This window comes from Falco cherrug, chromosome 4 (assembly GCF_023634085.1).
Source record: "Falco cherrug isolate bFalChe1 chromosome 4, bFalChe1.pri, whole genome shotgun sequence".
Taxonomy (NCBI): domain Eukaryota; kingdom Metazoa; phylum Chordata; class Aves; order Falconiformes; family Falconidae; genus Falco; species Falco cherrug.
In genome coordinates, this window is record NC_073700.1 from 71,424,970 (window position 1) to 71,447,164 (window position 22,195).

General features: G+C 38.3%; 1 long non-coding RNA gene across 1 annotated transcript in view; it reads left to right on the forward strand.

Moving 5' to 3' along the window:
* The first annotated feature begins 15,461 nt into the window (after positions 1-15,461).
* The window catches only part of LOC114014995 (uncharacterized), a 104,804-nt gene continuing 98,070 nt past the window's right edge, over positions 15,462-22,195 (forward strand). The window contains exon 1 of the long non-coding RNA XR_008732022.1: positions 15,462-15,709. This is a non-coding gene — a long non-coding RNA (uncharacterized LOC114014995). The remainder of the gene's footprint in view (positions 15,710-22,195) is intronic.

Here is a 22,195-nt window from a genome sequence, read left to right on the forward strand (position 1 = left end):
AGGGTAAAAGAGAAAGAAGATATTCCAGCTCAGCAGGAGCTGGACTGTGAAGCTGTGCTACACCTGAGCCTCAGCAAGCTTTGGAAGTCACTCTAGCTCTATGGCAATATCCAAAATCAGGAAATCAGTCTAGATTAGTGTTTTAGTTTGGATAAAGAATGAACGAACTTCTGAAATCAGTCTCCCACTGACCCTCTAAGGGTCCCGTGGAAACTTAGCTTCCCATAGGCTATGAGATGGTGCAGCTGCAACAGCATTGGCCTAACATGTTCTAAGATGGGTAAAGGCTGGATGATCAGTTGATGCATGGATGATCAGTTGATGCATGGAGGCAAGATATTGTCGCCTTCTGGATATTGTGTCTTTGGTGAACTCAGAAGTTTCACAAAAAAGCTCACACTGGGTTCCAGCAAACATTTCTAATGCAGTATTTATCCCTCAAAACTGATATGTGTCTGTCTTAAAGCAAACAGACTAACAAAAATAAAAAAAAAGTAAAAGCATAATATTTTTCTCTATGCTTTCACACTTCAAGTGCTGCCAGTGACACATAGCCTTTTTAAAGCAAAGTATTGCCTATTTAGAAGCAAAGACTGACTGAGAAATTGTATCATAAGCCACTAATCTATCTATATGATTTCTGCTTCCATCAAAGTCTCATTTTTTTTTTTTTTAGTTAATGGAAATACTCTGTTCCTCACTGTTCTTCACTTTTATCAGACCCCAGTCTATTTTATTCCACCATCCCTCTCTTTTAAGCACTCTTTTTGAGTACTTCTAATGCCTCTTTCTTTGTAAGATTGTCTCTAGAGATTGGGATAGGATGCTTATAAACAAGAGCTTTAGCTACCATCTTTCAGGTTTGATCCTGACTATTTCTAGCTGAGAAAGTATTGCATTACCTTCCTTTTTTGCTCTTTGTGAAGCTGTCATTGAAATACACAATACTAAGGCATATAGGAAACATTGCACTATAAATAATAGCTAATCAGAATTCTTAATTTATTGAATAGTAAGTAGTCTTATCTGCTACAGCATTATCCTATGAAATATGAATTAAACATTTGAAAAATGTAAAATAACAGATGTATAATGTTTAGCTATGCTATTCTGTTTTTAGCTTCTTTATTTGAAGATGTTGGATTCTCATTCCACAGGCAATTTGAAATGTGGATTTAATTAGTTTGTTTCTAGTAATTTTAGACTGACCGTAATAGAATTTTTGTTGAATTTGCTGCAGCATTACGTAGTGACAGCTGGGCACTGCATAGAAAACAGGATGTGCAGCATTCTGTTATTAGAATCCATCGTTTGTTGTTCCTAACTGTATTTCCTGAGTTTATTGTACATAGTCTTCATAGCATAATGCATTCTTTGTCCTGATCTTCCTTGGTTTTTTATTGAAAAGTTTTGTATTTAGACATATGTTGAGGCCAAGGCTCTGTGAAACGATGCTGGTGGTGAGGCACCTGTTTCCTCACATTACATTCCCAGAATGGGTGCGTTTCATGCAGGTGTTAGGTTCATGCAGGGGTTTATACAGACTTGAGTCATTCCACAGTCCACGTAGCAGGTACATTGCAGGCAGGCGCTTCCTCTTCTCCAAGATTTTTATTAAAAGCACACTTAGGAAAATGCAAAAAATGCAATAAGGAGGCATCCCTGTGAGATGACATTCTCTAAAATAACTCAGAAAAAATTGTAAGTACTCCCAGGATATCCAAATCTTATTCACCCTAAGTCTGCTTTCTGGAACCTAAACCTGTTTAGATACGTTTAATGACTCACCAAAAATTTTGAAATCTTTGCTGTGTAGCATGTTTTAGCAAAGCCCTGATGTTTCATCATTGTCTTGAAATCTGGAGGTCCCAATTCAATTGCTGAAGCATAGGCGTCTCTAGTTTGTCCTTGAGATGGCCCAGAGATCTGAAAACTCTCTTTGTGATGAGCAAGTCCTGTGCCTTGGGATGACTTTCAGTGCCTTTCAGAGTGACTCTTGCTAAGCTGCTTGGTCTCAAAGTGTAGCACTAGCAGAGTCTTCTTGAAACAGCACCGACAAGCCAGGTGGAACTGCTTAAGAAATCTGAAACTTTAGAACAGAACAGAATAGACTATTTCAGTTGGAAGGGACCTACAACGGTCATCTAGTCCAACTACCTGGTGACTTCAGGGCTGACCAAAAGTTAAAGCATGTTATTAAGGGATAGTCCAAATGCCTCTTAGACACCGACAGGCTTGGGGCATTGACCACCTCTCTAAGGAAGTTGTTCCAGTGTTTGACCACCCTCTCAGTAAAGAAATGCTTCCTGATGTCCAGTCTAAACCTCCTCTGGTGCAGCTTTGAACCATTCCCATGCATCCTATCACTGGATCCCAGGGAGAAGAGTTCAGCACTTCCCTCTCCCCCTCAGGAAGCTGTAGAGAGCAATGAGGTCTCCCCTCTGCCTAGTTTGTAGAAAAGGAGGTTAAGACACAATCCTTAACCATTCCTCACAGGACATTCCTTCCAGCCCTTCCACCAGCTTTGTTGCTGTCCTCTGGACACATTCAAGGATTGGAACATCCTTCTTAAATTGTGGGGCCCAGAACTGCACACAGTGCTCCAGGTGAGGCTGCATCAACGCTGAATACAGCGGGATAATAATCTCTGACCAGCTGGTTATACTGTGTTTGGTGCACCCCAGGATGTGATTTGCCTTCTTGGCTGCCAGGGCACGACAATATAATTCAACTAACAATAAAGGAATAACTTGATAGCTTCCAAATGACTTCTGTCCTCAAATTCTTAGCCTCAGAACAGGACAAGGCCAGAAGTAGTGTCAATAGCATAAGGATAATGAATATTGCCTATTTAAATTCCTGCATCAACATTATGCTTTTTGACTTTTTTTTTTTTTTTTTCATTTAAGGAGGTATATCTCAGCAGCTTGCCTAGAAGAGTGTGGTTCTATTCGTGTCACAAGGTACAGGGAATAATTCATAGAAAAAGACATATAATAAGGAACTTTACAGATCCGTAGATTCCAGGACATAATGCTATGTATTGATAAATTAAACTGTAGCAGGTAATGCTCTGGGCACCAGAAATCTGTTGTCTATACTGGTAAGCTGTTTGCATGGTCTCATATATGGTTGTGGTGGTTTCCAAAGGTAGTTTGGATGAGGAAATTCTTCTATAGGATGGTGACTTTACCTACATCTCCAAAGCCATTCCATTTTGGCTGGCCTTGGTGTCAGAGAAAAAAATCTGGCTGTGTCTAATTTACTAACACAGGCATAGCCTAATAGTTGGCAAAACACCAAGTTCCAGTCCATTTTCTTGATATTATGTAGATGACAAAAAAGACAATCACATGTTAAGTGGTAAAATTCTTTTTAGAATTTAATAAAGCCTGTAACCTTAAAAACATCAGCAACAACCTTCCTTTCCTCCAGGAAAAAATCTAGTAGAGTTTCACTCTTGAACTTTTGTTAAATACTCAATTTTTTACAATGGCTAGTTTTGTTAGGTTTGTCCCACAAAGATTTACTGCATTAAGTTGTGTTTTCAATATGGTGAAAACCAAGAAAAGAGATCATATTTATTGTTAATATAAAGCTCAGTTAAAAAAAATAATCAATCTTTTTCAGCACTTGGAGTGCTGGAAATGAAATGAACAACAGGTCCTGTGGTATCATCTTGTAGAAAAACTCTGAAGGTTGTTTTTAATATCATTTTCATTTCAAGTCAGCTTAATTATAGTCATCAGTATGGTTCATTAAATACCTATAATATTTCTGACCCGACAATAAATTTGGGATACAATATTTCATTTGCTTACCTCCACTAGTGAAACATTACAACATATGTCAAATTACAGCATCATCTATACTCTAACCCTCTATAGACATACATGTGGGCATACACACACACATGTTTTGTTCAGCTAAAATAGTTTGCCTCATGAAATATCATTTATAACTATTAAAATGATTTTTCTTTCTAGTTAACAAAGATACTCTGATTTTACTGAATTGATGCATGACATCAACATTAAAACAACTTATTAAAAAAGAGACACACTTCATGTCAATGCTTAATTATATTTCCCTCCATTCGTTATCAGCTTGTGGTTCATTAGCCCATTACATTTTTAAAACCCAGTGCTTCCTTTACTAATTTCAACAAAGGCACTAAAATTAAACCTTTATATGAGTGCCACAGTTCTCCTCTTTGAGATCAGTAGTATAATTATGAGTAGTCATTACCTGGTTATTTCCATTACTTGGTTAATTTCCATCACACAAAATCTGCACGTCTCATTAGTGGTCTAAGCTGTAAATTTAGTAATATCTGTTTGAAAAAATCAGGGGTAATTGCTCCAAGCAAAGCTTAGTAGTTAGGATGGCCTGTTATATTTAAATTTTTAAATCAGAAATAGGGAAAATGTTTGTATGAGCAGTTGTATTTGGTTTACAGGAAATAAAATAAAAAGAAAGTGGCCTAAATCCAGCCATGGTGAAATGTTACAACAGTATAACCTTGATGTTGAAGTCTATTGAGCTATGTGGTGACCTTCATCACATGTGTTGTAAGTGAAGGTGACCACAATTGTGGTTGGTGTCTCTGCAAAAAATTATGTACTCTTTTGCTGAGCTCAGACATGTGGGTATTCTTTTTAGCACCTTTAGCTCAAGCATCTTAGCAGTCTCACAAAAAGTAGTTATTGATGGAAAATCTTCAGCACACATATTCAGAAGGGAAAGCTTAGAAAAAGAGCAAGTCAATGTGTAGGCAAGCAAATACTTCCTTGCACTCACTTCAATACTTTCATAGGTGTTGTTGAGTCACTTCCTGTCAAGCAAGAGACTTTCCCAGCTTTTAGCTAAATCATCATCTCAAGAAAATGGGCAATGAAGCTGGTAAAGGGTCTGGAGCACAAGTCTTATGAGGAGCAGCTGTGGAAATGGGGATTGTACAGCCTGGAGAAGAGGAGACTCAGGGCATCTTATTGCTCTCTACAACTACCTGAAAGGAGGTTGTAGGTAGGTAGGGGTAGGTCTCTTCTCCCAGGTTACAAGCAATAGGACCAGAAGAAATGACCTCAAGTCGTGCCAGGGAAGGTTTAAATTTGGTATTATGAAGCACTTCTTCACCAAAAGGTTTATCCAGCATTGGAGCAGGCTACCCAAGGGAAGTGTGACCATTCCTGGAAGTATTTAAATGACATGTAGATGTGGTGCTTAGGGACATGGTTTAGTGATGGACTTGGTAGTGCTGGGTTAATGGTTGGACTGTGATCTTAAAGATCTTTTCCAAACTAAATGATTTTCTGATTCTATGAAAAACAGCCTTTGTAGTGGAAGTGCTGAAAAAAGCTTAACTAAGTTATTATGAAGGCTATGCATTGCATAGCTAATAAATAATAACACCTTTCCTAGCAGCTTTTTTTTTTTTTTTTTTTTTTTTTTTTTTTTTTTATGTTGCAGATAGTTATTAAAGTGCTCTGGTCTTATTTCAACCAGAAATTCCTAGATGCCTCTAGTGCTGATTTCTTGTTGTGTCAAAGTGCTGAATAATTTGCTGTGGTCATGAAAGGTATACCATGTCCTGGGCTGATGGATTTCTACCTGGGATTTTATATAGCAGCCAGAAATGAAAAAGGTAACCAGCTCCCTGATTTAGTACCCATAGGCACTTCAGAATATCACAGACACTCGGGAGTGTGCTCAGATTAGTGAGCAGACTTCAGTGAGAATTTTGTCATGGGCTTAAATCTGGCTTGAAGTGGTGGAAACCCCAAGGATTTACTATTATAAAAAACACCTGAAACATTATTGTGAAGGAACAGGAAAGGTTAAAGTTTCTGTAAAGTCCAGACTTTAGGAACACATTTGAAAATCATGTTTGCTTAAAATAACACAGTGTGCTGGCAGCTATTGTTGTAACATAGTCACAAGCACGTGCAGGACCTTGTGTGTGATGCACTGTTAATGAGCTCCAGGCTGTGTACATACCCCTCAGCCAGAATCCTGTTACCTCTGTTGAGTAATTTCTCCCTACATGCTATATCAAATATAGCTCTTTACAGTGGCTGGAGGAGAGTGACTACTGGGGGTGGTGGGGGCTGTGGTGCCAAAACCCTGTGTTTCTATTGCTAAAGAGAATGGTTTGATCTAATGTCCATGACATACAGAGAAATAGAACAGTGTGTTATGTATTAGGCCTTAGACAGCCAAAACTTATACTACCATTGGTCAAGGGTCATTCTTGTGAATGCTGAGAATAGCGGGAGGTATAAGAAGAGGGCACATTATAAACCTACGTTAATACTAAGCCATGCTCGTACTGGGTTTGAAGTCATGCTACATGTTGCTTTACCCTTAGGCTATAAGGGTGAGGGAAGAAAAAGTTTTGTTGGCATTAACTAGCAACAGGTATTGAGAGGTGTATGATATGCACAGTTGCCCTTCTTAGTCACTGAAGCTCAGTAACAAGTGTGTATTTAGTTATTTAGTGTCATGTGTGTTACAAAATACAGAACAGACTTCTTGCTTCATTGTCTATTTGGAGTGACATACCTGGTGGTAAGACCTTAATTAGGCAGTTATGCCTAGCTGAGTGTGTCTGCACATTGCTGTCTGTATTCCTCTCAGCTTTGTTTCCTCTGATCAAATCATAGGTGTTAAGACCTGTTTTCTTTAAAGGCTCAGTCTTCCATGGAACAGCATTTCCAATATAAAAAAAAAAAATCTCAAACAGGAAAGAAGTTTAATATGAATTTCTTTAACTAGGGAAGAGAAGTATTGGCCTGTTGCAGCACCCTCCAAACTATCCAGCTGCAACAAGGTCTTTTGCCATGTCATACTAACACACTCTTCATGCCAGTCCCTCTGCTGCCTCCTCCTTGTCTCTCCTCATCCAGGGCGCGCGTGCGCGCACACGCTCTCACTCTCACTCTCACTCTCTCTCTCTCTTCATTGGCCGCCCAACCCCTTAACAGAAGCAGCCACAGCTGCACTTTATCTAAATCAGCCACCCCCCTGCCCCTGAAGCCAGCCCACAGCTGTATGTTATCAATGTTAATTCACCCAGCTTCATCCCTCTACATTGGCCTACCTGCTAAGTATAAATGGACCAGTCATCAAAATCTTTGGGATTCCTGGCAAAAGATAGAGGTACATTTCAGCATGATGCTTGTACAATATTCTATCTTTCCTGTGAAAAGGACAGGAAAAAAGGCAAATCACCTCTTCTATTTATATTTGTCTCTGTTTACATTGTATTTCATACCTGGCTTCAGAACATATTTTTCAGCAAAATAAAATGGATGAGCACAATGAGAAAGGGAATAAAAAACACATTTGTTTTTAATCCAAGCTCATATTTGTTTTATTCTGTGTCCTCTTTCATTTCTTTATTTAGAACAAACATTAACAGGATTATGGCTCTAATTCTCATTTTCAGTATGGATGGTTTGGAAGCACTGTCTCATCCAGCCCAGAGCTTTGACCACCTGTACACACAATATGCCAGGCTACCCAGTGTATGGCATTTGATTTTGTTCTGTTTTCCTTCTGTCCTTACCCTGTATTACCAGGAAGGACAAGACAACAGATACAAGGTAGGCACAGTTTGACCAGGTGGCATAAGGAGACCTGGGATGTGCAAACTGGTATTTCTTAGACAGGAGAACATTTGGGCTGTGTGCCACAAAGGCATTGCATGGTCCAAAGGACACCAAGGACATGTGGGGTTGATATATACTCAAGTCTCATTCTAAAAGGCAGAAAGAATATGGTAGGACATGTGGCCAAGGACAAGGATGCCAATAAACCATAGTTCAGACACAACCCATAATTTTTATGTACTCCCATGATATTCCACTCCTAAAAGCAACTACTAGACAGGTTAACTGGTTCTTCTGCAGTAGGCAGATGGCAGAAAAGAGTATCAAGTCATCTATGCTTACACCTGGAGAAGACTGTGATGTGGCTGAAAACCTCATCCCATGAAGGAGTGAAGAAATAATCCAGAGAAGTAGTATTGGCACTGGTTCTCCCCAGTGCTATTTTAAGACATGGTCCCACTGTACTCGGATTCTGGTGTTCCAGGTAGAACAGGCATCCCACAGTGCATTAGGCAGTGTATGCACAAGGATGCAATGCAAGATAGTCTGGACTTATCTGTCTATCTAGTTTATGTTGCTTAGAGAAGAGCATCTATTGTGGTGAATCCTTTCATTGATCATGCAGTGTAAAATCATTCTGTTTTGGTGAACAAGTCTGACATTTTGGATTGACATGTGGGCTTAAGCAAAAACTGTGTCCAGTGTGCCTAAAACCCTAAAAATGGCTGCTTCACAGCAACAGGAAACGAAAAGACTGGACAGTCCAACTCCACTAAGCTCCTGGGACATCTGGGAGTATAATTTCCTGCAGCTGCTGGGAATGCTGATTTCTGGATGAAGGTGTAGATCTCCAAATCATGTGCTACCCCGGCAGAGTAGAGGTGGGCAGCTGTTTTTGCAGACAACCCAGGAGATGGAGGGCAACCAGAGGAGTGAAAGGGTAAATCCAAAGTGTGCTCTTATCTTGTGCTGTCCTTACCCCTTCCTCATTATAATGTAATCTGTGAGTAAAGTTAGGTCCATACAGTTGTGGGGTTTTTTTCTAGCAACAAAAGTATAACTTACAAAAAACCAGGCTCACACTTTTTTATGTTAGAAATTGTTAAACACTTGATGACAAGGACATGTGAAAACAAATGGCTTGGGAAAATGAAGAAGTGGTGAAAGGTTACTTGTTATTACCAAAGAATAAAAATAGCAGTAGTGGAAAGGGCACGCAAAAGCATGGAAGATTTTCAGTTTAATGGGAATGGTAAGAATATGAAATAGAAGTTCAGGGTGTGCAGTAGAATTTTTATACATGTGTTTTCAGAGACAATAGTAAGGGAAAATCTTTGCCTGAATTTTAGTGGGAAAAGTGACATTTATGTTATGAAGAAGTTTAAATTTTCTGTAGATAGTGGGTCACTTTCATTATGAAGATTTAGGAAAAACCTTATAGATGAAAGATTGTTTTTATTTAAAGGGAGACCTGAGAGAAAAATGTGACTTTCTAGCCATTTTTAAAAAATCCAAATAGCTCTTTTCCCTGTTGAATTGGTTTCTGTGGGAGAAGTGAGAAAATGTTTGCTTAATGATACAAGAGAGCCTGAGAGGAGAGAACTGGTCAACCAAGGAACAAGTTGCATTATTTGATTTGAAAAAATCCCACCCTTCACATTTAAAAAAGTTTCCTTTAACTTTCTGTTTACTCTGTAAGTAAAGAAGAGATAATCATTAATAAATTGTGAAAGCTAAATGTTTCCATTATTTAGGAACTTTCTGTTTATATGTTCTTTAATAAGCTTCAGTCAAAAAATAGTAACAAGAAGCTCTATTGAATGTAGTAATGGTGAGAAAAAAATATTACTTTAAACATGGGGATTAGACCACTCATTTCACTTAAAGGAATTTCTCCATCTGAGACAGACATGACAGGTGAACAGATTGTACCTCATATTTAAATACTGTCTTTTAGAAGAACACATTATACTTCCTTCTCATAGTTATCTTAAGTGGCAAAGGAGATTCTTTACTATGGTTACACGAGTTTTAATATGAGAGATATGCATGTTAAGGTGCTGGTTGAGTGGGAACACTTTGTGCTTTGGAAACAAATGAAAAAACATCCTATAGATATTTTTTTTTTAGCACAATACTGACCCTAGTGAATTAGCTGTATTTACAGATGTATCTTGACCATATTTGAATGAATTATTTAGGAGCTGCCAAACAGGTTAGACCCTGTTCCTTCCCACCTGTAACTGAATTGTATGCTGAAAAGCATAGGCAGTTGCTTAACTGGGTTTGGGGTGGCCAAACACAGTCCACAAGTACTTCAGTTGCTGAGGTGAGCTGAGACGTACCCTTTTGCTGCTTATGGGTTACCTGAAGAGATTATTTCAGATGAAGGTCCTCAGGCTGTTCATGAAGAGTTTCAAATACTCCTAAGGAGGAGTGCAGTAAAGCACACTGTCTATTGCTTATCAGCTAACAGTATCAGATAGTTAGCAGGACACTTTTGCAGACACTTTCAAAGGACCCTAGGGAATAAAAAAATAATCAATAGTCTGCCATACAGAGAATTCCAGAAAAGTTATTTCTCAAATGTCAGATATGAATTAGGTTTGAATTATTGGATTGTATTTTAGCAAAACACCTAGGTAAACTTTAGAGTAGATGTATTTTTAAAACCTGAGTACACATGACTTGACTAAGGAGTAAGTTCAGGGAAGGATATTTTTTGGGGGGCTGTTGCAGTCCATGTTTTCTGTAGCAGGATTTAAATGAGAAATAAACAAGAAATAGGATGACCATTTGCTCCAGCTTAGAAACTGCCAGAAAGGGAACAAATTTGCCATTAATGAGGATGTTTTTAGAAAGGGAAAAGTGAGATACATATATTGCTACAGAGACATGAATGCAAATATTCACATTTTGATCTGGGGGACGGTAAAGATACTTCTGGACCAGATATTTATGGTCATATTACAAGTCCAAATATAGAAACACTTAAAAAAATTAATTGTATATAGCTACTTCAATGCTATTCTAGTGTGATTCTACAAATTGTACATAATTCATGTGTAACAGTGGGCAAATATAGTATACCTGAAATGTATGACTGCAATGGTTTTCATTTGCACTCATGTCACCTTTACCTTTATAGGATGTCACTGTTGCAAAGAAACCATTATGTGAGGAAACCCCATTACAACAAACACCACATGAGAAACTTCCCGTTGACTCCAAGGGCTTGACATTTGTTCTTTCTTACCTGGCTGCTTCACTTAATCTAGAGTGAATGTTATTAAGACTTATGGTATATGACATTCCATCTGTACATGAACTGTAGCCAGTCCCATTAACAATCTTGTAAGTTAACTAGTCATCACTTTACTCCTGAGAACTCTCTGAACCTGTAAAACCACTTTGCTTTGTGAAATAGCTGAGTGTTCGTTTTTCATTAAGAGCCAGTCACAGAGGAAGCTAAAGGGATCACTATGTTGTCCTCAATTTTAAAAACTGCTGAGAAGACGTATTTGATATTTATTAACCCTAGATAAAAAAGCAGTATCTTAAATGGGAAGCCTTAAACATCATCCTTTTGTTTTTTTACCTTGAAGTGGTGGGAATTATATCTTCCAAAGAACAGCCAGCAGTTTGCAGCAGGCAGACGAGTGAGGTAGAGTGCAAGGGATCTTTTTACATCATTATTAGTGGCACTGTACATCTTGTGTAATACCTTTTATCAATCTCCAAGACTGGTCTGTGATAGTACTGAACATGGTTTATTTTTTTTAATTATTTTTGTGAAGCTTGCTTGAATATTAAGCCATGACAAACATAAATTGCATTTAATAATTATGCTAAACATTCAAATATGTCACACAACAAGCAGAGGTGTCTAAGAAGCATTTTAAATCACTCAATTTATTCAAAATGTGATAATGTCTGACATCAGTTTAAAAATGTCTTGGGTGACCCTGAAAGATTTGCTAAACCAAGGGAGAAAGGTTTTTTAAATGAGTTACAAATAAAAGAAAATTACAACTTTGCACACCAGATTGTTGTGTATGAGATCCTTTGTAACAGAGAGATAGGAACACCAAATCATTTGATGCACCCAGCTGAAGGAAATCAGCAGTGCGACCAAATTAAAGTGTGGAAAAATAAATATGAATATTTATGAGATATCTGGAAGTAAGAAATAACCTTGTAATGAAAAATATCATTACTTGCTACTTTAGTGGAGTAGGTTTTTGCTGTCACTTTGGTGGGTGTCTACTTGCCTGTTGAGCGCACAGCTGTCTGGACGGCACAGATCCTCCCTGGCACAAGAACAGGAGGATCTGATGCCTTTGTAGAGACATTACTCACAGAAGAACTCTGCAAAACCCACATTGACATGTTTTATAGCCACAGCTCTAAGAAGCAAAGAAAAATTTACAGACCAACAAAAGAGGGAACTGGGGAATAGAAAGAAATGCTTTCTCTCTTATGACATCATCACAATTGCATCAGTCAGAAAGTAAGTAAAAATCATAGATTCAGAATTATTTCTATAAATAGTTCATCCTTAACAGGGGTAACTATACCCTGAGATTTTTGTCTTTGTAGCCTCATACAAATCACTGGCATGGAACTGGAGTCCTGCCTGCAAATATTTATTTCCTAGATCTGTTACTCTCTGAGACAGCATTTCTATAACCACTACTGTAGAGGGCAATGTGTCTTGAAAGGCTCTTGGAAGATTATATTTTACCAAAATTTTCATGTGTCCAATCTCCCTTTTGGCCTTTCACGTGAGAAGCACAACCTGGCACAGGTCTGACATGGTGCTAGTAAGACTGATGGTAAGCAAGCAGGAAACCAGATTTTTTTTCTTATATTTTGGCATAAACAGACATTACAAATGTTTCCATTTTACTGTATCAGTATGTTAAAGCAGGGCCCAAGCTGTCAAAAACATTGATCACTAGTACTGAAAATGAAGTATTTTAAAATGATCTTGAATTAGGGAAACAATTCTTGAGCAGCAAGGTACTCCAAAAAGTAATGTTTACACTGGAAGTCTTGGATCTGAGATTTCCCCTCAGAGTTTGCAGGTACTCATTAGAACTATATGTAAGGTATTTGCTTTAGAAATCTGCTGTGGGACACCTGGTGTTGACAGCGACAGTAGCCTGAAGCTGGTAATTTAGGGTGGACAAGTGAAGAGCAGTCTTGACAGTGCTTATGACCTACTGGTAGCCTCACATCAGGCCTTCCTCACCAGCCATTACAGCATTGCCTCACAGTAGTAACCCATTGCTGGAGGTAGTAATTTACTGTCAACAGCAGATGTCGCCTCACCGAAGAAGCATAAGTAACTGCGAAATTTCTGTGTGTTTCTGTATTTTATGACTTTATAAAGGTTAATCCAATCCCTGCTTTAACAATAAGAAAATTTAGTCACTGACAAATTTTGCCTGTCATTCATGCCTCATTTTTATAGTTGGGAGTTCAAACCAATGCCACAAAGAAAGAAACTGAAGTAGAACATTGTTTAAATTTCCTCTGGCTATTCAGATATGTAGGTATGAGTGAAGGGTAACAGCGTTTTATTTGCAACACAAACAGAAAACTTAAGAGGATAATATAGAGTTTCTAGATTAACAAATTTCAGCAGCAGGTTTAATCCTTCATGGATAAAACAATTCATAGTGCCCCTTTATGAATATAATCATTGTAGGAATCCACATGGTTAGTCATAGGACTGAGCTTGGTGTTAAGAAACTCCACTGCAGACCAGACTTTGTTGCAATCTGCACTGTCGTGTTAAATTAGGGTTCCAGCCTGCACTTGCATTCACACACCTGATTGTCTACACTGCCTGCTTATCGATTTATACTGCAAACTAATGTCTGCAGCAAACCAGCCAATTTATCAGGTGGAGAAACATAGACAAACAAAATTGAATCCTGCCTTTTTGGGCTGGGGTGACTCCAGTCTCTCAAGCCACAGGGTATAAACCTTGGGTTATTCATTGCCGTAGTTACCTGCTTAGTACAGATTAGAATAGCATAGCAAATCCCACCACCCCAGTCTGTGTCGTCCCCCCCCCCCAAGTAAGTCTGGTATTGTGATTTCTCCTGGGGTTGTGTCTGAACAGTATGCTTTTTTTCTTTTAATTCTTTCTTTCTGCACACCAATGCTTCTGATTTTTACCAAGCAAAGAGTGACAGAACAGAAAAGGCATAAGGCTGAAATATTGCCTTGTTTAACTTCTTTAAAGTGTTCAGATTATGCAGGAGGAGAAAACACAACCCTCAAGAATGTAAAAAACAGTGTTGATTTCTTTCCAGATGTTTCTAAGATCATAACATTTGATTCTGGACAGAGCTTGAGGTCAGAAGTGTTTTTTCATTTCAGCTAATTTCCTGTGTTCCAGTAATTTTGCTTCTGATTCCAGTTAATGCTAGAAAATAGTTGTGCAATTTGCAAACATGAATTTAAACGTACTTTTTCTAACCCCACAATAGAATTTATCAGTCAAGTCCATGAATTTTTTATCATGCAGGTTGATGAGTCATCCAGACTATTTTTTCCATCTCTTACTGAAAACTTTCCCTTCTTTTTTTATTTGTTGCTTTGCTGCCTGCTGCTGCCAAAATATTTCTCAAAAAATTAGCTAATTTTTATGTAATCAGCCATCTATCCATTAGAACTTGGATTTCCAAACTAATAAATGCCTTGCATTCCAGATTGCCTTGGAATTACTGAATTTCTGGTGCACACCAGAACGTTAGCAACACAGGGTGGCAAATTGCTCAGGCTACACAGATTACATGTCATACTCCAAAAAAGTTAAGATTGAGATGACTTCCACTTGCATAGTTATTAAAAAAAGTTTCCTACAAAGATGTTTGTAAGAAATTCTCTGTACACCAAGAATAAAAAGATTTACTTTATAGATCCTTTTTAATAAGGGATTGATTCTCTCCCTGGATGTATGCAAAACGAAACAAGCTCTGTGCATGTGCAAGGTGTGATTAGTGAGTTCTGGTTTTTAATTTAAATTCTGTTCTCCCTGACCTTTCAACAGAAATGAGTTACTCATAATGCCTATGTGACTCCAGGGTCTAAAAATACACCTGTAATATAGATCTGAATTGCAGACTATATGGTGTCAAACAGAAAAATATTGTCCCCCTAAGATTTCATCCTGTGAATAAAACCCAGGTAACAGTTCTCTAACATCCTTGTTAGAAATCCCTGTCCTGATCAGAACTTTTTTTCCCTGTGAAAAAGATTTTCTCAGTAGAAAAAAGGGAGTATTATTCGGTGGTTTTTTTTTTTTTTTAAAAATCAGCGTTTCTAAATATTCAAAAAGTGAGTGGACTCAGAAAAATCCTGATACATTCCTGTATTTATGGAAATGCTTGACTTGAGAGTGGGAGAGCATTATCTGTTTTCACCTTCTCTTCTGAGAAGAGAGAAAGCAACTTCTGTTTCTAATAATTATACCTTTCACAAAATAACTATATCTTAATTAAAGAGAAAGCTACACATCTCTTTCCTATCTGAAAAATATCCAGAAAAATGTGAGAATAAATATAGGGAATTTAGTTTGAATTCTTTCCCCTTTCTTACTACTGGTAGTCAGACCATTTTTAGAAAGTTAGATGAGAATGCACCCAAAAACATGAAAATGCTTGGGTTTTTTTGCAATAATAAAAATCATTTGGACAGAAGAAGTTTGGTGCATATTTCTATATGGAAAATTGCCATTTTCCATTCAACTTTTAAGTGTATATATTTACAGTATGACTTTAGAACTCTTTTAGAAGTCACTGAACACTGAAAAAAAGTTCTTTCAAAATGACCAGATTCAGATGGTATATGAAACAGATAGTTCCTGTTTCAAGTGTCTCTCTTCCTTTGAAAAGCAGTTGAAGATTAGTAGCCAGCAGTAAGCAGAAATAAAACTATTGTGTTGATATCAATTAGCTAATGTGGAGTGAAAAGTCTTAGCAGGAGGGAGCAGATGGTAATGATCTGGGAAAAGTCACTCTTGGATCTGCCTGAGAGACCGAGTTTATCAAGGAAGAGAGGCTCTGGCAATTTTCATGTTTCAGGTAAAAAAATATTATTTAGTATTATTTCAAAAAAAAGGTCACATGAAGATCACATATGAAACTTTAAGAATTATTTTTATAACTTGAAAACTTTTGATTTTCTATTTTGAAAATATTTTAAAGTTGCATGAGTATTCAATCTTTCCATGAATGGTGTATTCCAACATTATAAATTGCATTTCATTTAAACAACAATCTTTAATGCAAATGGTCTCCTTTTATCATTATCCCTAAAAATAAAGTGCAGCAAGTGACTCTTGACTTTGTGCTAGTTTGTCTGTTATGTCTCGTATATTTGTATTTCAGATCTATTGAACAGTTCTTGTCTATTTGTTTTGTAAGTTACATTAAATTTGTGCTTCCTGTTGTGGATATTGATTTATTTAAATGTATTTAGCCAGAAGCATCCAAAACCATAAACCACTTAATTTTGTTATTATTTTTAAAACTAAAGTTGAAAATGCATCTAACACTCCTTTGAATTATATGCAGCTAAAAACTGTGGAAATTAAAAATCTGCCTGTGCTTTGTGTAGCGAAATGTGAAGTCTATGATTTAAACTGAAGTAGGCTGAGTTCAAAGTAACAGAATTGCAGAAGTGCTGAGGATAAGTAAAGCTCAGTTATTCAGCATGAAAACAAAAAGCACAGCATATCAGGAGAAATGAGACAGAAGGAGGGATAAATTAAAGAATTCTTTTTCTCTTTCAGTAAAACATTTATCTGGTTTTCTTTTTGTTTGTTTTGCTTCTTTTTTCTCCAAAAAAAGTATTTTCTCTTGCTCCCTGCCCCCCAAAGCCTCTTGCAGTCTGGAGAACTAACTTTTTGATACTCGCAATTGTCAATAGGTTTTGGATTTCATGTACCCCATGCACCAAAGCTGCTGGAGTGCGAGCTGCAGGGTGCCGGGGGTGAGCACGGTGGGGAGGTGGAGAGATGGCACTGCTGCCCCTGAGTTGGAGCGTGTGGCACAAGGGCAGTGCTGAGACTGCCCTTGGGGCCTGCCTGGGTTTCCTTGCGTAGTACATCTTCATTTTACTTTGCAGAACATCCCACAGACAGCCTGCACCCCTCAGCCAAGCAGGCGGGGATTGATAAAGATTAGGAGACCGGTATTTAGGTAAGGGGCTATGGCTGGTAGTATTGGATGTGCTTTTTGGACTTTCCTTCTGTTTGCCTGGTAGCCCAGTTGGGAAAAGCACATGCTGAGATCGGTGCTTGGCTCAAGGTGGAATGACCAAAAAATCATCTTCATTGTTTAGGTACTCTATCTACCTAGACACTGCAAACGATAGTAGCTCTGACCACTCAATTAAAAATCGCAGCTGGTGACATTAGTTCCCTAATTTTTTGTATAATAGCCTCAAGTAGCTCTCCACGGAGACAGCCTAGGTACTGAGGTGTGAGCTGAGGTGGAGGAACATGGCATCCTGCCTCTCAACATGCAATCCTGTCATCATGTAGCGAACGCTTTGTGGCCAGGAGGCAAGTGAGAGGAGACCTGGCCTGTAGTCCGAGCTGTGGTCCTTGTACTGAAGCTTTGTTATGGCTGTTACAGTTTGCTCGCTCTTCCAGTTGCCCAGTCTCAATGCTGAGGTGAGATGGAATGTGTCAGTGGTGTTTCCAGTAGAAGCAACACAGCATCCTGAGCCAGTCTGGAGGTGGGTTTCTGAGCTCCCAAGAAGAGTCAGAAATCAGATGTGTCTTGATGGCTGCTACGCTGGGTTTTGGGCATCCCTTGTGTGGTATATGCTTTTCCCCAGCAATCTACAGCAACCTCAGTTCCTGGCTTTGGGTTTTGGCTTCTCACCCTAAACCCAGGTGTATAAAAAAAAATAATAAAAAATACATTGCCTAAAGGCTAGACTGAGAGCTCGGCAAACTCCTGAGCTTTGAATTCAGGATGTCTTGACTCTGTTCTCAGACTGCCCTGATGGTTGACGTGGCATAGCTAAGCTGTTAGATGGTTACACAGCAAACATAATTTTAGTGTGAGCTACTAAGGATATAAATCACAATGACAGAAACCATTTGTTTAAGAAAAAATAAAATTGATGAGAGGGATAAAGGAAAGCTTTGCAGAGTTACTGATTTGATTAATATCTTTGTTGGAGGAGGGATACTCACTACCATATCAGCATTGGAGAAGTATACCAAGACAGCTTGATTAATAGAAAAAATATTACCTGAATATATAAGTATAGAGACAAGATGAAATTTTGTAATTCTGAAGTTTTATAAAATACCAGCTAGAAAATTAGAAAGATATGGTATTAATTTCTTTTAAAAAATTCTGTACAAGGAAGATTCACAGTACGTCAGTTCAGTTCTGAGGAAGAGTAAAAATAAGAGACAGTCATATAATATTAGATGTGGGGAAGATAACATTTTTTAACATACATACAACATCTTAAATGTTATGTAAGTCTGTACATAATTCGGCAGGATTTACTGATAAATTACCTTGTTTGATCAAATATATTTTCTGTGACTCTGATAAATCATTATTTTTGACTCATTACCTCCTGCATAGAGAAGCCACACTGAATAGCAAAAAAAAGAAAGCATAGCACATCAGGAACTTTTCTCATACATTTAAAAGGCAACCCACCACCACCTTTCTACTGGATTTCTTGGCATATCTGGGTTTGTTTCTTTGTTAAAGAATATACAAAAATTTTCATTAGCTAAACTTACAAGATTATGGGGCTTATCTGAATTTATATGTATGAACAAATGGGGAAGTTAGAAACTGAAGAATTCATCATGTTTTGAAGTGGATAATTTCTGTTATAGGCACAAAAAGGTTTTCAACAGAACACTTAATTTTGCCTGTAGTTAAATAAAGAAAATATAGTTACTTAGAAGCTAGCTGCTTTAAATATCTCCATATTTATAAAGCTGTGCAATATCGGTCTATCTTCAGATAATGAATTGTGATATGACCCTGAGTACTTAGCTCCCACATCTGTTTGCTGGTACCATGAATTGCAAGCCACCTGTGTACTTAGGGATTTTCAGCTCCTAAATATAGTTTCAATATGAAATAAGGGACAAATCGACACATGCATTGTCAGTTGCAACTGAGACAGATGGAAAAGCTGCACATCAAATGCTGTAAAATGCATGCATAAGTTGGTGTGAGTGTAACATTTTGGGGAAAATGAATAAATTTATTAACTGTTTTGAGAATCTCTTCCATAAGGTGGTTGATGCACCTGGAGAAGACTAATTGGCTAGCATCCACCCCTTCTGCTGGTCATCTGAAATTATTCTATTTGTGACGATCCTAAACCTATTAAAACTTTATCTGTCATGGGTCTGGCTTGACTTATAGCTGCCACTGCAGATCTTGCTTTGCTATCCCACAGCCACTGAGACTGTTCCAGGCATGTGCCTGGTGTGACCAGAGGTTGCCTTTCCCTGTATCTTTCATGGGAAGTCTGCAATCCTGCTGTGGCTTGGCATTTAGTACCAAGACCCCATCCACACCTCTCTGCCAAACACATGTGGTCTCTGCTTAAAAATCTCCACACAGATATTGCTATGATAGTACAAGCTCTTGAGGAATATTGATAGGTATTTAAACTTGGTTTTAGTAATTTAAGTTATGTCTATGAAGATGAACTGGCTGGATACTTTATGATGCATGAGGCATAGCAAATACTTCTATTCACTGAGCATTCTATATTTTTTTCTGGATTGTTTTTCCACAGGGCAGGCTGTCAGGTTTAATCACCTGGAAGATTTCAGGTAGGATGTTCAAGAATTTTAGGGTAATATGTATGCAAAATAAGTGTCTTTAGTGGAAAGAATTTTTTTAGGCTTGCATACTGTGGCTAAAAATGGGTTGGTGGGGTTAAATCTGTAGGATGCTCTGTTCAAAAGTCCAAATCTCTCAGTCCCAACCAAACATAATTAATTGCAAGAAGAATGTGTATCTGAAGCATAAACTCTGTTCATACTAATTTCACCCCCTTCAATCACTTTCATCTGCTGTGTGGCACCTGAGGTAGGTGGTATTTTCACCATGGGCCTGCTTGCTTTTGATACAGTTATGAAAGGCATGACAGATATTTTGGAAGTATGGTAGTATGTTTTTGGTATAATTGAAAGCATTTTTATGTACCTCTGATCTGGGGGCAGGGGACAAGTGTATGATAGAGGGCTTAGCAGTGGTAAAAAAGCCTGAAAATACAGTCTATGAGCAAAGTTCAGGCTTCGTCCGTCAAGAGGTCCCTGGTGAAGAAAAGCATGGCTGGAAAGCAAGTGAGAAACACAAGCACTTGCAGCCTTTCTCTCTTTTGGGAACTGTGTGTGTATATCTGAAACCACAGTTTGGTCTGCTGCTTGAAAGGGTTGCTCGGGGTTAAATTCTGTCATAAGATTTTGGCATCTGGCTCTGATTGGAGTCAATGGGAGTCCTCTGAGTGCATCTGAGGGCACAGTTATGACCCTTCTTGCTTGTTTTCACTCACTGTATTCTTATGCTATGGCACCTCTGAGCAGAGGCAATCTCAACTGCTCTTTCACTTTAAAGGCCATCTGTAAGGAAAGCCATTCTTGTGTTTCCTTTAATTCTCTGAGCAGTCCTTAGCTTTCTTTCATGACTTTCTTTCCTGTTGATTCGTGAAGTTACTAATACTCAGATCACAGTATATAAAAATTAAAACTTCAATCTGAAAGAAAAAAATAACCAAATAGATAACATAGGTACAAGATAATAGCACAAGCAGCTACTGGCAGACAGCATATTTCATTTTCAGCCATCTTCTCAAAGATAAAGAACCGTTCAATCAAATTAAAAATGTGGAGAGATTTTCCTTCAAGCCACATTGAGCAATCAAGTCTAAAAAACAAGCCATACTGTGTTCCTGAAGCAGATAATACTATCAGTGATGAGGTATTACTATTGGGGTAAATGGCTCCTGTAAAATAATAAACTGATTTAATGGGCCAAATGATGATAAGGTAGTTTTCATGGATATGCCAGAGGCAGAAATTATTTCATCAGGATTGAAGTCCTAACTTGATATTCCTACTGCAAAGCTCCAGAAGGTTTGAGTCTAATGGCAGTCTAGTGATTATCATGATGGAAACTGAAGTAAGACCTCAAAAGCTGAATGCTCCACAGCCTGTTTACATATTCTTTAGAGTGGGCAACGCTTAAATTTCTGCCTTTTGTTCTGTGTTGAAGCTTGGGTGATTGCAGGATCACTGTGCTCACAACTGAGGCTACCGCTGAGCAAAGCTCCTTTTGACAGAAGTGGTATTGGCTTAGCACATTTAGGAGGATGACTCATGAAATATCTTATGTTAAATTTAAATATTTAAAATATTGCTTTTGTATGGAGTTCATGACCTTTTTCCTGTAGATATAAAGTGCACAAGATCTTTTCTTCCTTCCTTCCCATAGAGCCAATTGCATTCTCTGGAGCCTGATATGAAGGCACCTCCGCCTGATAGCTTTGCTGAGGCCCTAGTTTTCTGTTCTGTTGCCTGAAGTTGTTATTGTACATTTAAACTACCTTCTCTCATTTTAAAGTTTTCTGAAGGCTCCCCAGTTTCAGGAGCCGTAGCCACTCAAAAGCTAGATTAAAGTTCATTTCGTAATTTTAGTGATATAATATGTAAATGTGCTGTTGCTGTAACAGAATCCTAGTAAGACACCAGGATTTCTTACACAATAGAGGAAGAATTAGGCACCTTGGAAAAGTTATCTATAGGGAGCATGCTGCTGCCTGCAGGTAGCCTACAGGGGATGATAAACAGAAAAGGAGTATCTGCATGTCTGCCTACCTCTGTCATTGAAGCGTGCATGAACAACCTAAAGTGTCAGGGAAGGACCTCTGTACAAAAGGACAGAGGAAGAATAAGAGACCTTTACTGGAGAAAGGCTTTCTCTGTTCAAAATGCACTGCTGTCTTGTGGGCAAAGGAAGCTGGCCTTGGTAAGCTGTGAACCCTTCTTTAGTCCAGTATCACTTGTTCCTAAGTATACTGGATTCTTGATTTACTAGGAGGCAGGGGCTATCTGCTCAGAGAAATCAAAACACCAAATTCTTGGATTTCCCCTCAGTTCTGCTGCTTGTGATCTGGAAACTGTTCTCCAGCCCTTCTCCCTGAAGAGCAGGTGTCATGTCAAAGTGAGACACACAGTACCCTGATTTCAGAATACTGCCAGAGGACTTGTTGTGTCAATGACTGCTTGCAATGCAGATGTCCAGATGCTGATCCCCTACCCTGCACCATGGGGTGGCAAGGTAGACCTTCCACAGTAGTTTCTTGTCCTTTTGCCCAAATAGAAAATGCTTTAAATGATCTTACCTTTGACACTTCTATGACCTGCTAGAGAGAACTTCAGTCTGTAGAAGGAATAACTGAGCAACCTGGCATAACCTTGTAGCTGATCCTGTTTTGAAGAGGAAGTTAGATTAAAGACCTTCTTAGGTCCCTTCCAGCTTGAACTATCCAATGCTTTTATGAGA